The sequence below is a fragment of the Amborella trichopoda genome, chromosome 5 (assembly GCF_054954075.1).
Source record: "Amborella trichopoda isolate Santa Cruz 75 chromosome 5, AtrichopodaSantaCruz75HAP2 v2.0, whole genome shotgun sequence".
NCBI lineage: Eukaryota > Viridiplantae > Streptophyta > Magnoliopsida > Amborellales > Amborellaceae > Amborella > Amborella trichopoda.
This window is the reverse complement of record NC_142340.1, coordinates 17,208,173-17,214,667: the sequence shown is the minus strand read 5'-3', so window position 1 is coordinate 17,214,667 and position 6,495 is coordinate 17,208,173. Positions and strand designations below refer to the sequence as shown.

The window sequence follows — 6,495 nt, the reverse complement described above, 5'->3', positions numbered from 1 at the left end:
ATCTCTAAAAAAATCAAGTCCCACACTCATGTGATACCTTTTCTAAACATCTGTGTCATATTTAATGATGATCATTTGGGTTCCTACACACATGGGTGTGGGAAGGACTCATAGGATCATTACTCATATATATATATATATATATATATATATATATATATATATATATATATATATATATATATATATATATATATATATATATATATATATATATAGTCTTCTCAATGGCTATAGGTGAAAATGAACAGTGATTTCGTCTATACTCATCACCATCCAAAGTTCATCGTACGTTCACAATTGTTCGGTAGTATTTTATTTTATTTATTTTTTTCTATAAATTAGAATGACTTGAAATTTGGATCAAGTGTACATCTTAGTTAAATGCACTTAATAAAAATATAAAAAAATAATTAGTAAAATTATCTTGACCAAAGTAACCTTGAAACTTTTCGAAGGGCATTTTGATCAATTTTTTTAATGTAAAATATTTTTTTTATATTTTTCAAAGATTCCCCTATTTTTATGAACACGCTCCAATTTTCAGGTTAAAATGAACAACCATTTTGCTTACTCCCATCGTCATAGTTCATCGCGCGATCACGATTGTCCCATAGTATTTCATTTTTCATTTTTTTTCTACAAATCGGAATGACCTTAAAATTGGAGCGTGTGTTTATAAATAAAAGGAAAATCTACAAAAAATATAAAAACAATATTTTACATTAAAAATATTGATCAAAATACCCCCCAAAAGTTTTGAGGGTATTTTGATCAATTGTTTTTTTACGGAATTTTTTTTTTTTTATTAGATGTACCTCAGTAAAATGTACATATTCTGTAAATTTCAGGTCATTCTGATTAATAAAAAAAATAAAAAATAAAATATTACCAAATAATTGTGACCACGCAATGAAACTTAGACGGTGATGAAAAGTTGACGAAATCCCTATAAAAGCGAATGAGTGATGGGAATTCAAATAGATGCATTTCCCTCTCTCAACGAAACACTCTCTCTCTATCCTCGCAACCCAACCCTACGAAACCCATTTCTCACAGAGCATCCCATCTCTCACTCTACGAAACCCATTCTCACAGAGCATCCCATCTCTCTCTACGAAACCCTCTTTGTCTCTCCTCGCAGCCCAACCCTACGAAACCCATTTCTCACAGCGCATCCCATCTCTCTTTCTGTAGCAAACTTATTCTCACAGAGCATCCCATCTCTCTTTCTGTAGCAAACTCATTCTCACAGAGTATCGCATCTCTCTCTCTACGAAACCCTCTCTCTCCTCGCAGCCCAGCCCTATGAAACCCATTTCTCACAGGGCATCCCATCTCTGTCTCTGTCTCTCTCTTTCCTCCCAGCTCAAACCCTCTAATAGTGGCAGCCATTTCTCACAGAGCATCCCTAATCGAGCTGCGGATGAAACTCATTCTCACAGATGTCGCAGCCCAATCCCTCTAATCGTGGCAGCCATTTCTCATAGAGAAACCCTCTCTCTCTCTCTCTCCTCGCAGCCCAACCCCTCTAATTGTGGCAGCTATTTCTCACACAAAATCGCAGAAGAAGCAGCAGCAACAGAGCCCTCTCTCACAGTATAAATACGCAAAACATAGAAATAGGTATGAGAAGCTCCATTTTCTGCTGCTTTTTTTTTTTTTTTAAGGGTTATTTATTGTTTTTGTTTCTTAGTCAGATGTTCTATTTGCTGTGCTTTCTTGTAATTTTTTAGTTTTTATTGTGATTTTGATTTCATTGGTGTGTTTATTAGGATTATATGAGTTTTGTATTTTGGGTGTTATTGGGTTCTTGTATTTCAGCTCTTTTGCTGCTGCTTCTATGTTCTCTCTCTACATAATTAAAAGATTAAATGGCACTAGTACTTGGGTTTCTTTTTTCATGTGGATATCTTCTTCCTTTACATAATGTATGTATAAACAGTAATGCATACCTTTATATCCTTTTGGATTTTAATTGCATAAGCATCAATATAATGTATTATGAAATTCTTTACTTGTTGTGAATGCATTATGAAATTGTTTCTATCAGATATAATCAAGTGCAATTTATAGATCAAATTGGATGCATTTTTTATGGAAATGAGTCAAACTTATGTCAACGCATGGAATTATTAATTGTTCTTATGGAAAATTATCAATGGCCAATGTTTCTTATCTGGTAGTCTGGAACTTACTTTCTTAAGTCATTCTGTTATTGAGAAAGCTTTACATAGAGGTACTACCTATGCTACATAAACAAGGTGGCATATATGCTATGTTTTGCTGATTCAAATTATACAAAAGTTCACTATTAAGGTACATGGGTATTTTAAATGGTTTTTTATATTTGAAAATGGCTTTTATGTTTTTCTAGGTAGTTGGATATTTAAAATGGAATCAACATTGCCTTGTCGAATCCTTCTATTAATGTATTTTTGCCCTCTAATTTTTGTGTTTGCATGCTTTATTATCCATATGCCATTGCAAGAAAATTCCGATATATCAAATGTCAGCTGCCTTATTATTCATGTGCCATTGTAAGCTCATTTTGATATGTTAAATATTATACACATTACTTTGAGATTTAAGTTCACAATAATAAGGGTGTCACCCCTGTTGTTTGCAATTGCTTCGAATATGGTTGATCCTATGACGGAAGCCATAAAATTTGAATAGTTAACAAATGGGCTATCTAGTCTGCTAGGAGTGTTGTTTTGTTTATATAAAGGTTTTCATGCATATATTTAAATAGTTTGTGTTCTTATGTAGGGTCAATTGAAAAACTTAGATAGATCATACCGTTTCAAACTGTGTGTCATCTCCCACTCGCGCAGTTGTGGACAACATGGGTGCCATCAATGAGCCCATGGAGCAGGTTCCTTATCTTGCAACCCCTCATAGAAAATTCATAGAAATACAAGATGGAGAACCTGACTCCTCAACCAAAGGCCTAGAAACAAATGTACCCTATGTAGGACTGAAGTTTTCTTCAGAGGAAGATGCAATTGACTACTATAAGGCTTATGTATTGGCCAAAAGTTTTGGTATCCGTAAGGGTACTAACCATAATAAAAAGAGTCAAAGGATTGATAGAGAAATTAATTGCTCTAAGGAAGGATTTCACGAAGTAAAAGATCAGGTCAATGGAAAGGAACTCCTTGAGTCAATGTGTGGGTGTAAGACTAAGCTAGGGCCGAGTAGAAAAGCAGACAACGAGTGGGTTGTGACTAAGTTTATTGATGATCACAATCACGATCTAGTCAGTCCAAAAAATGCTCGTCTAATTCGCAGTCACCGAACAATATCTAGTGCCACAAAGTTGATGATAAATTCAATGAGTTCGGCAATGGTTAAGCCAAGACATATTTATAAAGCAAGCTAGAGGGATCGAGAATGCCACATGTACACAAAAGGACATCGAAAATGAAATTGCTAGTGCGAGAAGAAAACTAAGAGGAGAAGATGGTAGTCTAATTATGCAATGGCTCTATAAAATGAAAGAATCGAATCCATCTTTTTTCTATAGATTGAAACTAAATGAAGACGATCACATTCTCAACATCTTATGAGTAGAAGCCACATATAAATTTTCCTATCAATGCTTCTCTAATGTGGTTACATTTGATATCACATTCAAAACAAATAGTTTTAGTATGTTCTTTGCACCCATACTTGGTGTAAATCATCATTTCAATGCAATCTTTTTTAGATTTGCACTCATATTTAATGAGAAGGTAGATCATTTGTTTGGGTATTTGAAAATTAATTAGAAGCAATGGGTGGACAACAACTAGGCATTATTCTCACTGATCAACACCATGCAATTTCAGCCGCAGTGAGACAAGTTTTTTACCAGAGTGAGCATCATTACTGTAAGTGGCATATACTTTCGAAAGTTAAAGAAAAACTATGTCATGTCTTGCGCATGCATCCTTCTTTTTCAAATACCTTCAAGAGTTGTATAGTTAGCCCAACAGTAAAAGAATATGAACTGGTATGGAATTAATTATTGAGAAATATGAGTTGGAAAGCAATGAATGGCCAAATAGGCTTTATGGTTGTCACATGCAATGGGTGGATGTATACTTGGCTGGCAGGTTCACAACTAATATGACTTCTACTCAAAGAAATGAAGGGATGAATAAGCATTTCAAGATGCACTTGACATCCAAAACAAGCTTACGTACATTATTGGAAATATGTGCAAAGGTAAGAAAAGAAAAGAAAAACGACTTAAAAGATATTACAACTACTCCAATCTTAATAACATATTCTTTATTTGAGTCACAAGCATAAAAAATCTATACTCAAACAATTTTGAAGATATTTGTGGAAGCGGTTGTCAATTGTATGGATTTTATGAGTGAGTTAGTTGATGAAAATGGACAGCTTGCCACTTTTAAGGTGGCAGATATGGGAACTAGATGTAGATCATACTTTGTGGAATTCAATCCCCATGAGAAGATGGCTTCTTGCAATCGTTACTTATATGAGAGGATGGGCATTCTTTGCAAGTATGTGTTGAAGATTTTTATGATGAAACTATTTTTGAAATCCCTCCACAATACATAATGAGGCGTTGGTCAAAGGACGTAAAGCAGGGGATTTTTGTTGATGAAAGTGGCAAACAACTTCATCATACATCTACACTACCACGCTCCATTAGATATAATGGTATTACAGGCTGTTCGATACCTCGCTGAGCGTGCATCAGAAAGTGCAGAGGTTCATGAATTTGTAATATCTTTAATGCACGATGATATCATAAATGGTGATGGTAAATTCGGTTGTAAGCGACGTCCACAGGTTGGCACCATGAGCCACGTCAATGATGAGAGGAGTACTACTAGTTGTAATGACACATTAAATGGAAGTTACAACTGCCAAAATATTCTTGATTCTCCACGAGCACGGGCAAAGGGACGGCCGACAAATGCAACAAGAAAAACTCGATCAGAGGGATGGAAGCCAGTGAAAAAGTCTAGGAAATACGCAGTTTGCCAAGGCAGTGGGCATGACAGAAGAAATTGTCCATCAGTCATTCGTGAAAAGCAGTAATCCATACCTTTAGATTCTTTTGAATTTTAATTGTATAAGCCAGTGTTCGCAAAATCAAACCAGAACGGTTAACCTGACATGGGGCAAGAAGCGGTTTAACCGGCCTAACTGGTAAACCGGCTCATTCAACCGTTCTAATCGGGCAAGTCCCGGGCAGCCAAAATTGTTGAAAAAAGTAAAAAAGATGCAAACAAAAAATCTACTAAAATATGAAAATCATATAAAGAATTATTAAAACAAAACACATTCAAATGAAGTTGAAAATTAATGAAAAAAATGGATTTTAAAAGTGAGTATTAATGACCAAAATAATTTTTAATAATTACCATAATGTAAAAATATTTAAAAAATATATTACTAATCAAATTCCTTATTTTGGGGATTTTATTTTTAAAATACAGACCGATCACCAAAACCGCCCGAAACCAGAACTAGCAAGGGGCAGTTCCGATCTAACCGAGCGGTTAGCGGTTAGATCAGGCGATTTTTCAAATAATGGTATAAGCTTTTAAATCAAGATGAATTAGAATTTCCATATGATATTACTCATTGTGAATGCATTATGAAATGCTAATATTGCTATTTCTTTTCTTACTACATGGTTATTTCCAAAGTCCACATTCAGTCCAACGTGGGACATGAACATTGGTGGTAAACAACATTATATATTATGGATCTATGTATGAAATATTTTATGTATGCTTTCATGTTGCGGATGCATGTGCATGATGTATGCTGCATGTCTCTCATTCCTAAAAAATTTAACCTTTATGTTTGACCTCTCTCTCATCATGTCCCCCCTGGTGCAACAAACTAGTAGTTGAAAATTTAATCAATGTAAAAGTAAAGACACAAGTTTGATTCTCTCTCCCTCTAAATTCCCAATTATGGGTATCTTCCTTCAGGTTCATAAATAGTTAGTATTCACTTAAGCCAACAAAGATGCTCTTCAGTCTCTCTCCATGTGTTCCACGCTTTTATCATTGTGCATTTTGGTAAAAGATCAAGACATTCTCCTTTATTTCAGTGTGAAATAGATCAAGACTATTCGTATTGTTGCAGGTCGAAAAGATGCTCCACAGAAGATGCAGTAAATTTTTGGAAAAGATTCAAGAGCCATTTTTTGTTACACGCTCCTTGCTATAGTTCAAGAGCTATTTTTTGTTACACGCTCTATAGTTGTGGTAAATGTGTTGATTGTGTTGTATGGCAATGGGGCAGTAAAGAGTCATTTTTTTGATGAAATGAAGTTTTGTAATGGACATGTGTGGTGAATCTAGTGATTGTGTTCTATGGAAATGGGGACAGTAATCATTTTTTGGTAAAATACAGTATTGTAGTGGACATATGTGTGGCGAATGTGGTGATTGTGTTGTATGGAAATAATTCAACAGTAAATACAGGAATATGTAAGCACAATGTTTGAAGCCCTGA

At 34.7% G+C, this 6,495-nt stretch overlaps 1 long non-coding RNA gene across 1 annotated transcript; it reads left to right on the top strand.

Moving 5' to 3' along the window:
• The first annotated feature begins 982 nt into the window (after nt 1-982).
• On the top strand, nt 983-6,480 carry LOC110008466 (uncharacterized). Its single transcript, XR_002283378.2, has 2 exons — nt 983-1,626; nt 6,124-6,480. It is a non-coding gene; the product is annotated as an uncharacterized LOC110008466 (long non-coding RNA).
• Nucleotides 6,481-6,495: the final 15 nt, after the last annotated feature.